We start from the raw sequence: 13,870 nt of genomic DNA on the forward strand, positions 1-13,870 counted from the left end.
CAACAGGCTCTTTAGTTCTTCTTCACTTTATAAGTGAAGAAGTGCAATAAGGGTGGTGTCATCTGCATATCTGAGGTTATTGATATTTCTCCCAGTAATCTTGATTCCAGCTTGTGCTTCATCCAGCTCAGCATTTCTCATGATGTACTCTGCATATCAGTTAAATAAGCAGCGTGACAATATACAGCCTTGACATACTCCTTTCCCGATTTGAAACCAATCTGTTGTTACATGTCCAGTTCTAACTGTTGCTTCCTGACCTGCATACAGATTTCTCAAGAGGCAGGTCAGGTGGTCTGGTATTCCCATCTCTTTAAGAATTTTCCACAGTTTATTGTGATCCACACAGTCAAAGGCTTTGGCATAGTCAACAAAGCAGAAATAGATGTTTTTCTGGAATTCTCTTGCTTTTTCAATGATCCATTAAATGTTGGCAATTTGATCTCTGGTTCCTCTGCCTTTTCTAAAACAAGCTTGAATATCTGGAAGTTCATGGTTCATGTATTGCTGAAGTCTGGCTTGGAGAATTTTGAGCATTACTTTACTAGTGTGTGAGATGAATGCAATTGTGCAGTAGCTTGAGCATTTTTTGGCATTGCCTTTCTTTGGGATTGGAATGAAAACTGACCTTTTCCAGTCCTGTGGCCACTGCTGAGTTTTCCAAATTTGCTGGCATATTGAGTGCAGCACTTTTACAGCATCATCCTTTAGGATTTGAAATAGCTCCACTGGAATTCCGTCACCTCCATTAGCTTTGTTCGTAGTGATGCTTCCTAAGGCCCACTTGAATTCACATTCCAGGATGTCTGGCTCTAGGTGAGTGATCACACCATCATGATTATCTGGGTCGTGAAGATCTTTTTTGTACAGTTCTGTGCATTCTTGCCACCTCTTCTTAATATCTTCTGCTTCTGTCAGGTCCATACCATTTCTGCCCTTTATTGAGCCCATCTTTGCATGAAATGTTCCCTTGGTATCTCTAATTTTCTTGAAGGTCTCTAGTCTTTCCCTTTCTGTTATTTTCCTCCATTTCTTCGCACTGATCACTGAGGAAGGCTTTCTTATCTCTCCTTGCTACTTCTTGAAACTGCATTCAAATGGGTATATCTTTCCTTTTCTCCCTAGGTGCTGGCTTTTCCTTGGAGGTCAAGTTCACTTAGGAAATAATACCTTTGAAGTACAACCTCTGTTCCTCCCACCAAAAGTTACCATCAGTATGTGATTCATCTTGTTTTGCTATATTGAGATTGCAAGAATTTCTCATTTTTCAATGCTATTTATTGCAAGTAATTGTTTGTGTTCTCCACAATTGTGCCTACATTTACACAACAAATAAATAATCTGGAGAAAAGCAAAATATTTCATTCATAAATCAGTTGCTTACTCTGTACAAAACTCAAAAATCAATTTGATTCCCCCACCCTGTCTGTATTTCCCTTGCAAAACGACAGCAGTTTGTACTGAAATGGTTGAATTACCACCTGTTTTGACATTGTGTAGACATCACTTCAGCCAACAGACCAAATGTTATAGAAGAAACCTTAAAACTCAGACAAATTATTCAAAGACTTCTAAACTACCACATTTTTATAGTGTGAATGATTGATTGAAATTTGTTGGGATTCCAGAAAAACTAAAACCATCTCAGTGAAAGCAGTGCATGATTTGAATAATTTATAAGGCAACTGGCAATTCTGCAATATGTTTGCTTTAGCAGAAGCAATTAAAATAACAAAAATAGAGAATTGTACACAAGAGTGTGGAAAGAATAGACTGAGGGAAAATAGAAGTGAAATACATTAAATCACACTCCTGTTTGTTTATGTTTCTACATTGTCATCAGAGATGATTCACATGGAATCTTCGGAGTGTTGCATATATATAACATGCCCTTGTATGATGCTCTTATATGTTCCACATTCAGATATCCAACTCTGATTTTGAAAACTGGAAGAAAATTATGACTACTGTAAGTATGTAAAGCAGCATGGTTAGCTGGGTTCTCTCAGGAAACATTAGATGTTAACACTTATCATCAACCTGGCTGTCCTTTGTGGGACCATTTTGAGATCAATGGGAATGTTTAGTGGCAGACTGTAATGTGAATGTGACAGCTGAGCAAGCCAAGTGGTTGCTTCCTCTGATTGTCACATGTAGAACACTGTTTCATGAGGAATGAAAAGGAAATGGCATTCTGTTAAGTATGTACCATGTACAAAATACTCTGCCATTCACAGCCTATGTTATTTTTAAAATCTTTTTGATTGTAGTATAGTTGATGAACAATAGAAGTCACAGCTGTACAATATAGTAATTCACAATTTTCAAAGCTATACAATATTTATAGTTACTGTAAAATATTGTCTCTATCCCCTGTATTGTGCAGTATATCCTAGTAGCTTCTTTTGTACATAATAGTTTATACCTCTTAATCCTCTATTCCTATTTTCCCTTACCCCCTTTCCTCTCCCTACTGGTAACCACTAGTTTGTTTTCTGTGAGTCTGTGAGTTTGCTTCTTTCTTCTTATATTCATTAGTTTGTTATATTGTTTAGATTCCACATATAAGTGATTTCATACAGTATTTGTCTGTCTCTGTCTAAATTATTTCACTTAGCATAATACCCTCCAAGTCTACCCATGTTTTTGCAAATGGCAAAATTTCATTCTTTTGGATGGCTGAGTAGTAGTCCATTCTTTGAATATACCACATCTTCTTAATCCATTCATCTGTTCCAATTAAAAAAGTTTTTTTTATTTAGCTATAATTGATTTACAATATTTTGTTAGTTTCAGGTGTATATCTTCAGATTCTTTTCCTTTATAGGTCATTACAAGATACTGAAGGTAGTTCCATGTGCTGTATAGTAAATCCTTGTTTTTTAATCTTTTATTTTATTAAGATCTCATGGCAACCTTATGCAATGTGTCTACTGTGCTCCTTGTATAGAGAAAGAAACTAAGATTCAAAGAGTTTATATGATAAATAAATCTTCTAAACAGAAAGTTGAATTTAAAAAGCAATCACTGGGGCTTCCCTGGTGGCTCAGTGGTAAAGAATCCATCCACCAAAGAAGGAGACTTGTGTTTGACCCCTGATCCAGGAAGATCCCACATGCCGTGGAGCAACTCAGCCTGTTGGCCACAACTATTGAGCCTATGCTCTAGAGCCCGGAACCTCAACTACTGAGCCTGCATGCCACAACTACTGAAGCTCGGTGCTCTTCAACCTGTGCTCCGTGACAAAAGAAGCCACTGCAATCTGAAGCCTGCACAATACAATGAAGAGTAGCCCCGCTTGCTGCAACTAGAGAAAAGCCTGAGCAGCAACAAGACCCAGCACAGCCAAATATAAATAAAAATTTTAAGTTATTATTTTTTTTAAAAAAAGCAGTTACAGAGGATATCCCCAGGATAACATAATCTAACTATTTTATTTAAAATCCTGCCAAACAATATACATACACCCTAGACACAAATGCAGATATAGTAAATGTTTAAGAATATGGATAGGAATAACAAGCACCAAATTTAAAATGATTCTCAGACTTCCTGGATTGTACCGTGGATCAGAATCCACCTGCCAATGCAGGGGACATGGGTTCGAACCCTGGTCTGGGAAGATTCCTCATGCTGTGGAACAGCTAAGCCCGTGTGCCACAGCTACTGAACCAGAGCTCTCAAGCCCATGTGGTGCAAATACTGAAGCCTTAGGGCCTAGAGTCTGTGCCCAGAAACAAGAGAGCCACTGCTGTGAGAAGCCCATGTACCGCAACCAAGAGTAGCCCCCACTTGCTACAACTAGAGAAAGACCATGTGCAGCAAGGAAGACCCGAGCAATCAAATAAATAAATAAATAAATAAATAATATAACATGATTCTTTTGTAGTGGAGTTGAAAATGGGGTGAAAGTACCCAGAAGAGCTTTCATTTCATTGCCATGCTTTATTTTTAATCTGAGAATTGAGCATATGGGTAATCATTATATCATTCCCTTCACATTTGGGGAGGGGGGTGGGCTGAAATATGTTGTAAGGATTTTAAAATAAAAGTTTGGCAACGTGGAAAGTCAACAGCTATTAAAGAGGAGGCAGAACTGGATTCAACCCCAAGTCTGTTGACCCCAGAAACTGCATTCTGTCTGCTGTGTCTTACACTTTGCACCAGCTCGGCGATGCTAAAGTGTTCATGGGGAAATAATTTGTCTAGGAATGCAAAAGGCGATACAGTATCTCCCTAGGACCATGTGTGCTCAGTCGTGTCCAACTCTCTGCAACCCCATGAACTGTAGCCTGCCAGGCTCCTCTGTCCGTGGAATTTTCCAGGCAAGAATACTGGAGCAGGTTGCCATTTCCTCCTCCAGGGGAAATTCCCGACCCAGGGTTCAAACCTGAGTCTCTTGCGTCTCCTGCATTGGCAGGCAGATTCCCACCGTGCCACCTGGGAAACCCCTTCCCTGGGACTACACACCATTAAAAGGACTATTGCACCATTGAATAGGAATGGAGTAAAAAGGAGGAAACCAAGTGGGCCTGTGTTTTTTGGTGAAGAAACCCGTGCCGCTTAGAAGGATGATTAAAGAAACTCACTGGAGTCTTTCCTTGCTGCTGTTACACTCAAGTTTCCCCAGACAAGGGAACGAGATTTTATTAAAAGAAAAAAAATTAGCTAGCTTATTAACCACTTCAATACAGTAATAAAGCTAAGCAAATAAGCTGTAAAATTCCATCAACTTATAATTCTTCTGAGAGATAATGTCTAGGAGAAACTGGATGCTGGCTGCAAAATTAATTTGTGATGCACTTTTGAATGGCTGCTACACTAAAATTCTTAAAAGCGCCTTCACAGAATGTACCTTTCCTCCCCATTCCTCCCTCCCAGTCACTTACATAGTTCACAGAGAACTATGATTGGAATTGAGCCTAGAAAATATACATATCTTTGCATATTTTACTATACCCGATAGATTTACTATCTCTGACTCAACTGATCAGTATATTCCTAGCTTTGAGCATAGACCCTGGCACTTGGTAGGCAGTCAACAAATATTTGCTGAGTTGAATATGAGAAATACTGTTATTTGCATTATTTACTTCTGTAGGGGAGGCACGGGGTATAGTGATTAACTCTTAGCAAGGAGTCAGCAGTTGGGAAGGAGGCCAGGGGAGTCATTGGAACTTTTTGAAATCCTTGCTCATTACTTATAGCACTTTGGTCTAACTACTTAACCCCTCTATATCTCAGTTCAGTTTCAGAAAAATTGGGATAATATTAGTGTCTTTTACTTAAAGTTTGTTGTGAGAATTAAATGAGGTAATGCCTCTAAATTGCTTAGAACAGTGCTAGGTACAATAACTAGCACTATGATGTGAAAGTGTTAGTCACTCAGTCGTGTCCAACTCTTTGTGACTCCATGGATAGCCCGCTGGGTTCCTAGTCCTGGAATTCTCCAAGCAAGAACACTGGAGTGGGTTGCCATTTCCTTCTCCAGGGGATCTTCCCGACCCAAGGATGGAACTCGAGTCTCCTGCATTGCAGGCAGATTCTTTACTATCTGAGTCACCAGGGAAGCCCAGCATTATGGTTAAGTGCAAATAAATGTTAGCTGTTATTGATATCATTTTTGGTTCCTGCTCTATAACTTTTGTTTTCATGATAGAAGTAAACAATGTTTATGTCTCGTTGCTCTCTGCATAGGTTTTTGTTTTTAAAATACCTTATGGAGCCCATCGTTTTTTTCCTTATCAAAATTTCTCTTTCTTAACAGCAAAGTCACCATTTGCCTACTATTGCAGAAGAAAAATGACTTTACTCTCAAAGGCAACATTAAAAATAAAGAAAAGGAAAGTAAATCAATAAAGGCAAAGGTCATAGAAACAGATGATTCGAACATACACCAATATTCCTGAGTGTTTGAGTTATATATACAGGTTTAAAAAGAAATACATAAATAAGCAGGACATCTGGAAAAAAAAATACATGCCTTGGATGCCAATGTCCAAACAATTTTACATGTCAAACTTTTTAAAGAGGACATGTAACTGAAAAGTGGTAAAATAGAAGACTATATCCAAAGATTTCATTCTCTAGTAGTGTGCTTTCCTCTCCATAGGAGCCAGATTAAATAGTCTTATACACACACACACACCATGCCCCAAATCACTTACATTCTCCACCATGGAGAAATGGACAGCTTAGAGGTTGCTTTAAGGAAGAAAAAACAAAAAAACAAGATAGTAAGGCTGAGGTTAGGGTAAGCTTGTAATTTCCTGTTGCTCCCGTTCATCATCAGATATGGCCAATGTTAGTCATTATAAAATATTTGCTTTAATCATCTTCAGGATTTTTTCAGTGATTATATTATATATAGGAAGAAGTTACAGAGATTTATCACTTAGGGCAGGAGCTTTGAAACATTTTTTACCATGATCCCAATAAGGAATGCATTTCACTGCAACCTAAGGGTTCTATTTTACTTCATTTTTAAAATGTTATTTGTGACCCACTACATTTATTTTCACAATCCACGAGTGGGTCATGACCCACTGTTTGGAAAACACTATCTTAGAATGTTCTGTTCAGACTTCCCCATTGAAGTACCCAGGGCAGCAGGGGAGAGGGAAAAGTTTGGAGGTGGGGGTTGGGGGAGAAGTTTAAGAGAAGGAATATGAGGGCCTCACCCAAGAGCAAAATTTTGTTCAAGTTTCCTTATTTCACCTGTAAGATTTATCCAACGTTGGCATCAGACACCAAACACCATTAGTTTTCTTTAAAAGGCTTTAAATCTCCCAGTATAATAAAACAGATGCTCCAGGGACACAGACTGTGTTCTTCTGGGGCTACGTCTCCTGCTAAGGGTATGCACACATTACAGTCTGCAAAGCAGGCAGTCTTTGATGATAAATGTACCCCTAGATAGTTGGTGAATTTACCACCGGCTCGGGGCCTTTTCACTGTCTGGCAACCATTCAGCACAGGTCTTGTGATGATCTCAGTGAAAAGATGAGGCCATTCCCCTTTTGCCCGTGGACACATGTCTAAGTGTGAGCCCTTCGCCTTCCTCCAGGGCTTCCGGGCCTGATGGCGGGGAAGGTGAGCGCCTAACTGGATGACTCAGACCCTCATTAGCCGACACCACACATACAGAGCCTCCAGGCAGCCGCTGCGGGAGGAAGGGCAGAGCCGTGCTAACAAGGTCACCCTGCAATGGGCTGAGAAGAGCCGGCCATGATGAGCCAGATGATGAATGTGGAGCCGTGGAATCAATCATTTTGAAGGGAGAACATGTTAATTCTTCTTTGTCTAGGCAATTGGCTTGACAGCAGCTTGACATCATCCTTGCCCTGAATCAGCCATCACCAAAATCACAGTGGGGCCAGAAGGAAAATGGAGAGAAAAAGTAAATAAACCGAGGGAGGGAGAGCCTTGGGCATTTTTTAAGCATTTCCTTTTCTTACTTGGTATCAAAGGATCCCAGTGGCAGTGTAGGATCCAAAGATGAGATGAAATAAGTATTGTGTTTTCTCGAAGAGAAACTTTGTGAAAGCTCAAACTTTTCCTTTGTGAACTCATACCCAGAAATCTGGTTTTAGGTATATATATATATATATATATATGCATACATTTATTTAAAGAAAAAAAAAGAGAACTTCAATAGAAACCCAAGAAAGATCTCCTTGACTGATGGTTATAGATACAAATACACATAGACATTAGCAACAGAGCTTAAGCAAAAAACTTTTTTCATAAACCCAAATTGAAAGATTGCTGCAATAAACCATTTAAATGTGAGTATAAACTATGTCTCTCTCGCTTTCTTTTTTCTTCTACTATGCTGGTTATTATTCTCAACCATAAACCAGGCCCTATAACTAAGGTAGATTTCAGCAGAATGCCTTAATGTAGCCATAAAAAGGACCCTGCAATTTAAAAGCCCAAGCTTCTTCTGTTTAAAAGTACAAAGGGTTTTATTTCTTTCATCATTAAAAGAATAAAGTACATATGTGGAAATCTGGGCTTTGGGGAACTTGAACCCTCTGTTTCTCTAGCTGAATTCATAGTAAATGAATTCCAAGTTTAAGAAATTATTTTAGGCAGAAGTAGCCTCTGTAATAATATTTAATTACCCTCAAGAAAAAAATACTTAGATTGGCTACAGAACTTGAACATGAAGTTATAAAATATAGGGACATGAATCTTGTTGCCTTCTGGGACATTTCTGACTGCCAGACATGTTAAAATCCTGAATTCAAAATGTATAATCAAAGATATTTCATCAGAGAATGTTTTTTAAAAAAAAAAATATATATATATATTTTTTTTTAATTTTATATGTATAAAATTTGAAAGGCTTACCAGGTGGCTCAGTGGTAAAGAATCTGCCTGTCAATGCAGGAGACACAGGTTCAATCCCAAAGGCGGGAAGATCCCCTGGAGAAGGAAATGGCAACCCATTCCAGCTTCCACTGCAGGGGGTGCGGGTTCAATTCCTGCTCGAGGATCTAAGATCATACTTGTTTCTCGGAGTGGTGAAACACATATTTTTAAATAAAAAAATTTTTTTTGATTAATTTTTTAAAAGATTTAAAAAATTATTGGGTGACATGTAAGTATGCTCTTGGATGACTTATGAAATACAACTAAATGACATGAATATACTGAAGCTCATAAAATGCAAGATTTTTTTTTTCAAGCAACATGGATTCAGGAATAGAAAGGGAAAGACTATCATTTTTACCTTTTTATTCAAACTTCCTTCCTATATAGAGCCTTTCCTCTGACCAGAAGTCCTTATAGCCATTATCAGCCACCTACCAAGATTTTTAGTATCTAGAAAGTAACAAGTCTGTGCAGATTACTGGTGTATGGTAAAGTCAGATTTGAAACAGATTATCAGGGATGTTAGCATTTCCTAGAAATTGTGCTAATTTTTAAAAATGTATGTATTTTTAATTTTTATATCTCATTTTCATTCATACATTCACTCATTGGATCTCTTCACAACAATTACGTGAAGCAGGAAATATCCTTCCCATATTTCAAGTGAAGAAATTGAGATGCAGAACTGTGTCATTTTCCAGGCTAGGCGACGTCCCCTTTCATAAATTTTCATAGCACTGAATGTTTCCTTCACAGCATTAACCAGAGTCAAATTAAGTAAAAATATTTATCTTGCTGCTTCCTGAGAGTGGGAACCTGCCCCCCTTGCTTATCACTAGATCTCAATCACCTAGCACAATGCCTGCCATAGAAGGGTTCTAGAAAAAGATGTAACGGGGGACTTCCGTGGCAGTCCAGTGGTTAGGACTCCACACTCCCAATGCTGGAGGCCTGGTTTCGATCCCCAGCCAGGGAACTAAGATCCCCCACAAGCCATGCAGCCAAATAAGTAAATAGTAAAAAATATAAAAACACAAAACCCTTAACAAAAGGGATTTCTTCACCATCAGTATGTGAAAATAACTTTGAATTTTTTTCAGTGTCCTGAGTACAACCTGAGGATTCAGAAACATGATTGTTATTTCTTGGTGGTGGTTCAGTCACTCAATCATGTCCAACTATTGTGACTCCATGGACTGTAGCCAGCCAGGCTCCTCTGTCCATGGGATTTTCCTGGCTCGAATACTGGAGTGGGTTTCCACTTCCTTCTCCAGGGAATCTTCCCAACCCAGGGATCAAACCCTGATCTCCTGCATTGCAGGTGGATTCTTAACTGATTGAACTACCAGGGAAGAAACATAAGCTTTTCTGAGTCATCCCAAACTGACTGAGAAAGACTCTCAGGCAATGAGTTCCCCAGGTGTTCCCATGCACACTAACGTTTCAGCCAGTTAACTTCAGAGAGAAATTGAATTGCTGTCACAGGAGTTCAGGATCAGTTTCCCAACTGCCCATTGACAGAAGTTTACCAGTGGCTAAAGATTTCAGCCAGGGCAACTGGAATCCATCACGGAGAAACCAGAACTGAGCAAATTGTCCCACTGCTTTTCTGATGAAGTTAATTCAGTTTGGGCATTAATCCAGTTTAAGTGAATGAATCGGGAGATAGAGAAGGTCGACTGCCTCCTCTGTCATGTCTTCATAGTTCTAACATGCTCCCATCCATTTCCTCTTCCTCCATTCCTATAGGATTTATGGCTAGCACTCTAGTACTCCAGCATGAGTTCTCATTGCACATTGTCTCTCATTGCTGCTATTTTAAGAGCTTTTCCCATCATATTAAAATATTAATATGATGTTTCATTGGCTGATCCTTCTTTGTCTTGCATAGAAGAGATGCTAAACATGCAATAACATGCAAAGTACATCTTGTGGATTATTTCTCAAATAACAAAGCCTGGTGTCTCAAAAACCTATGGTTAAAATGGGAAAGGAGATGGGAAGGAGGTTCAAAGGGAGTGGATATATGTATAACTATTTTGGGGGGCTCCAAAACCACTGCAGATGGTGACTTCAGCCATGAAATTAAAAGACACTTACTCCTTGGAAGGAAAGTTATGACCAACCTAGACAGCATATTACAAAGCAGAGACATTACTTTGCCAACAAAGGTCCATCTAGTCAAGGCTATGGTTTTTGCAGTGGTCATGTATGGATGTGGGAGTTGGACTATAAAGAAAGTTGAGCACCAAAGAATTGATGCTTTTGAACTGTGGTGTTGGAGAAGAGTCTTGAGAGTCCCTTGGACTGCAAGGAGATCCAACTAGTCCATCCTAAAGGAGGTCAGTCCTGAGTGTTCATTGGAAGGACTGAAGCTGAAGCTGAAACTCCATACTTTGGCCACCTGTTGCGAAGAGCTGACTCATATGAAAAGAACTTGATGCTGGGAAAGACTGAAGGCAGGAGAAGACAACAATAGAGGATCAGATGGCTGGATGGCAACACCGACGCAATGGACATGAGTTTGGGTAAACTCTGGGAATTGTTGATGGACAGGGAGGCCTGGCGTGCTGTGGTCCATGGGGTGGCATAGAGTTGGACATGACTGAGCTACTGAACTGAACTGAACTGAACTGACAGCTGATTCATGTTGAGGTTTGACAGAAAAAAAATTCTGTAAAGCAATTATCCATTAATTAATAAATAAATTTTTAAAGAGGTATTTTTAAGAGTCCGAATTCTAGATTTACACTATCGAAGTTCAAATCCCACTCCTCCTCCTTAGGGCTCTACACTCCATACCAACACAATTGATCTATTTATTTAGTTTCCTCATCTGTAGAAGTGAGGATCATAATAATATCTAGCTTAGAGGATTGCCAACAGGATTGGACAAAATACACTGTGCAAAGCACAGTCCTGGAAATTTAATGAGTTCTATCCAACAACACAAGAGAAGACTCTACACATGGACATCACCAGATGGTCAGTACTGAAATCAGATTGATTATATTCTTTGCAGCCAAAGATAGGGAAGCCCTATAGAGTCAGCAAAAACAAGACTGGGAGCTGACTGTGGCTCAGATCATGAACTCTTTATTGCCAAATTCAGACTTAAATTGAAGAAACTAGGGAAAACCACTAGACCATTTAGGTTTGACCTAAATCATATCCCTTATGATTATACAATGGAAGTGACAAATAGATTCAAGGGATTAGATCTGTTAGACAGAGTGCCTGAAGAACTATGGATGGCAGTTCATGACATTGTACAGGAGGCAGTGATCAAGACCATCCCCAAGATAAAGAACTGCAAAAAGGCAAAATGGTTGTCTGAGGAGGCCTTATAAATAGCCGTGAAAAGAAGAGAAGGGAAAGGCAAAGGAAAAAAGGAAAGATATACCCATTTAAATGCAAAGTTCTAAAAAATAGGAAGGAGAGATAAGAAAGGCTTCCTCAGTGATCAGTGCAAAGAAATAGAGGAAAACAACAGAATGGGAAACACTAGAGATCTCTTCAAGAAAATTAGAAATACCAAGGGAACATTTCATGAAAAGATGAGCACAATAAAGGACAGAAATGGTATGGACCTAACAGAAGTAGAAGATATTAAGAAGAGGTGGCAAGAATACACAGAAGAACTATACAAAAAAGATCTTAACAACCCAGGCAACCACGATGGTGTGATCACTCACCTAGAGCCAGACATCCCGGAATGTGAAGTCAAGTGGGTCTTAGGAAGCATCACTATGAACAAAGCTAGAGAAGGTGATGGAATTTCAGTTGAGCTATTTCAAATCCTAAAAGATGATGCTGTAGAAGTGCTGCACTCAATATGTCAGAAAATCTGGAAAACTCAGCAGTGGCCACAGGACTGGAAAAGGTCAGTTTTCATTCCAATCCCAAAGAAAGGCAATGCCAAGGAATGCTCAAACTACTGCACAATTGCACTCATCTCACACAAGCAAAGTAATGAATGCTCAAAATTCTCCAAGCCAGGCTTCAGCAATACATGAACACCTTCCAGATGTTCAAGCTTGTTTTAGAAAAGGCAGAGGAACCAGAGATCAAATTGCCAACGTCTGTTGGATCATCAAAAAAGCAAGAGAATTCCAGAAAAACATCTATTTCTGCTTTATTAACTATGCCAAAGCCTTTGACTGTGTGGATCACAACTGACTGTGGTAAATTCTTAAAGAGATGGGATACCAGACCATCTGACCTGCCTCTTGAGAAATCAGTATGCAGGTCAAGAAGCAACAGTTAGAAATTGACAAGGAACAACAGACTGGTTCCAAATAGGAAAAGGAGTACGTCAAGGCTATATATTGTCACTCTGCTTATTTAACCTACATGAAGTATATATCACACAACATGCTGAGCTGGATGAAGCACAAGCTGGAATCAAGATTGCTGAGAGAAATATCAATAAGCTCAGATATGCAGATGACACCACCCTTATGGCAGAAAGTGAAGAAGAACTAAAGAGCCTCTTGATGAAAGTGAAAGAGGAGAGTGAAAAAGTTGGCTTAAAGCTCAACATTCAGAAAACTAAGATCATGGCATCTGGTCCCGTCACTTCATGGCAAATAGATGGGGAAACAATGTAATCAGTGACAGACTTTATTTTCTTGGGCTCAAAAATCATTGCAGATGGGGACTGCAGCCATGACATTAAAAGACACTTGTTCCTTGGAAGAATAGCTATGACAACCTAGACAGCATATTAAAAGTCAGAGACATCACTTTACCAACAAAGGTCTATCTAGTCAAAGCTATGGTTTTCCCAGTAGTCTCTTATGGATGTGAGAGTTGGACTATAAAAAAAGCTGAGTGCCAAAGAATTGATGCTTTTGAACTGTGTTGTTGGAGAAGTCTCTTGAGAGTCCCTTGGACTGCAAGGAGATCCAACCAGTCCATGCTAAAGGAAATCAGTCCTGAATATTCATTGGAAGGACTGATGTTGAAGCTGAAACTCAAATATTTTGGCCACCTGATGTGAAGAACTGACTCATTGGAAAAGACCCTGATGCTGGGAAATATAGGAGGCGGAGGAGAAGGGGATGACAGAGGATAAGATGATTCAATGGCATCATTGATGTGATGGACATGAGTTTGAGTAGGCTCCAGTAGTTGGTGATGGACAGGGAAGCCTGGCATGCTGCAGTCCTTGGGGTCACAAAAAGTCAGACACAACCGAGCAACTGAACTGCACTGATCCATGCTAGACATCAATTAATTTAGTTATTATTGTTGCTTATATTTTAAAATCTATTATTCTAAGGAATTTAAAATTATTATTAATATACTTAAATCATTATCATCAGTACAGCTTAATGATGGAGAGTAAGGATTCTGGTTGCCTGAGTGGGAATCCTCATTCTGCTGGACTAGCTGTGTGACTTGAGCAGTTACTCATTCTTTCCTTATTATTCCTACCTGAGAAATGGGGATAATTGTGCCTACTTCATAATGTTGTGAGGGTTATAAC

This window comes from Cervus canadensis, chromosome 25 (assembly GCF_019320065.1).
Source record: "Cervus canadensis isolate Bull #8, Minnesota chromosome 25, ASM1932006v1, whole genome shotgun sequence".
NCBI classification, from domain to species: domain Eukaryota; kingdom Metazoa; phylum Chordata; class Mammalia; order Artiodactyla; family Cervidae; genus Cervus; species Cervus canadensis.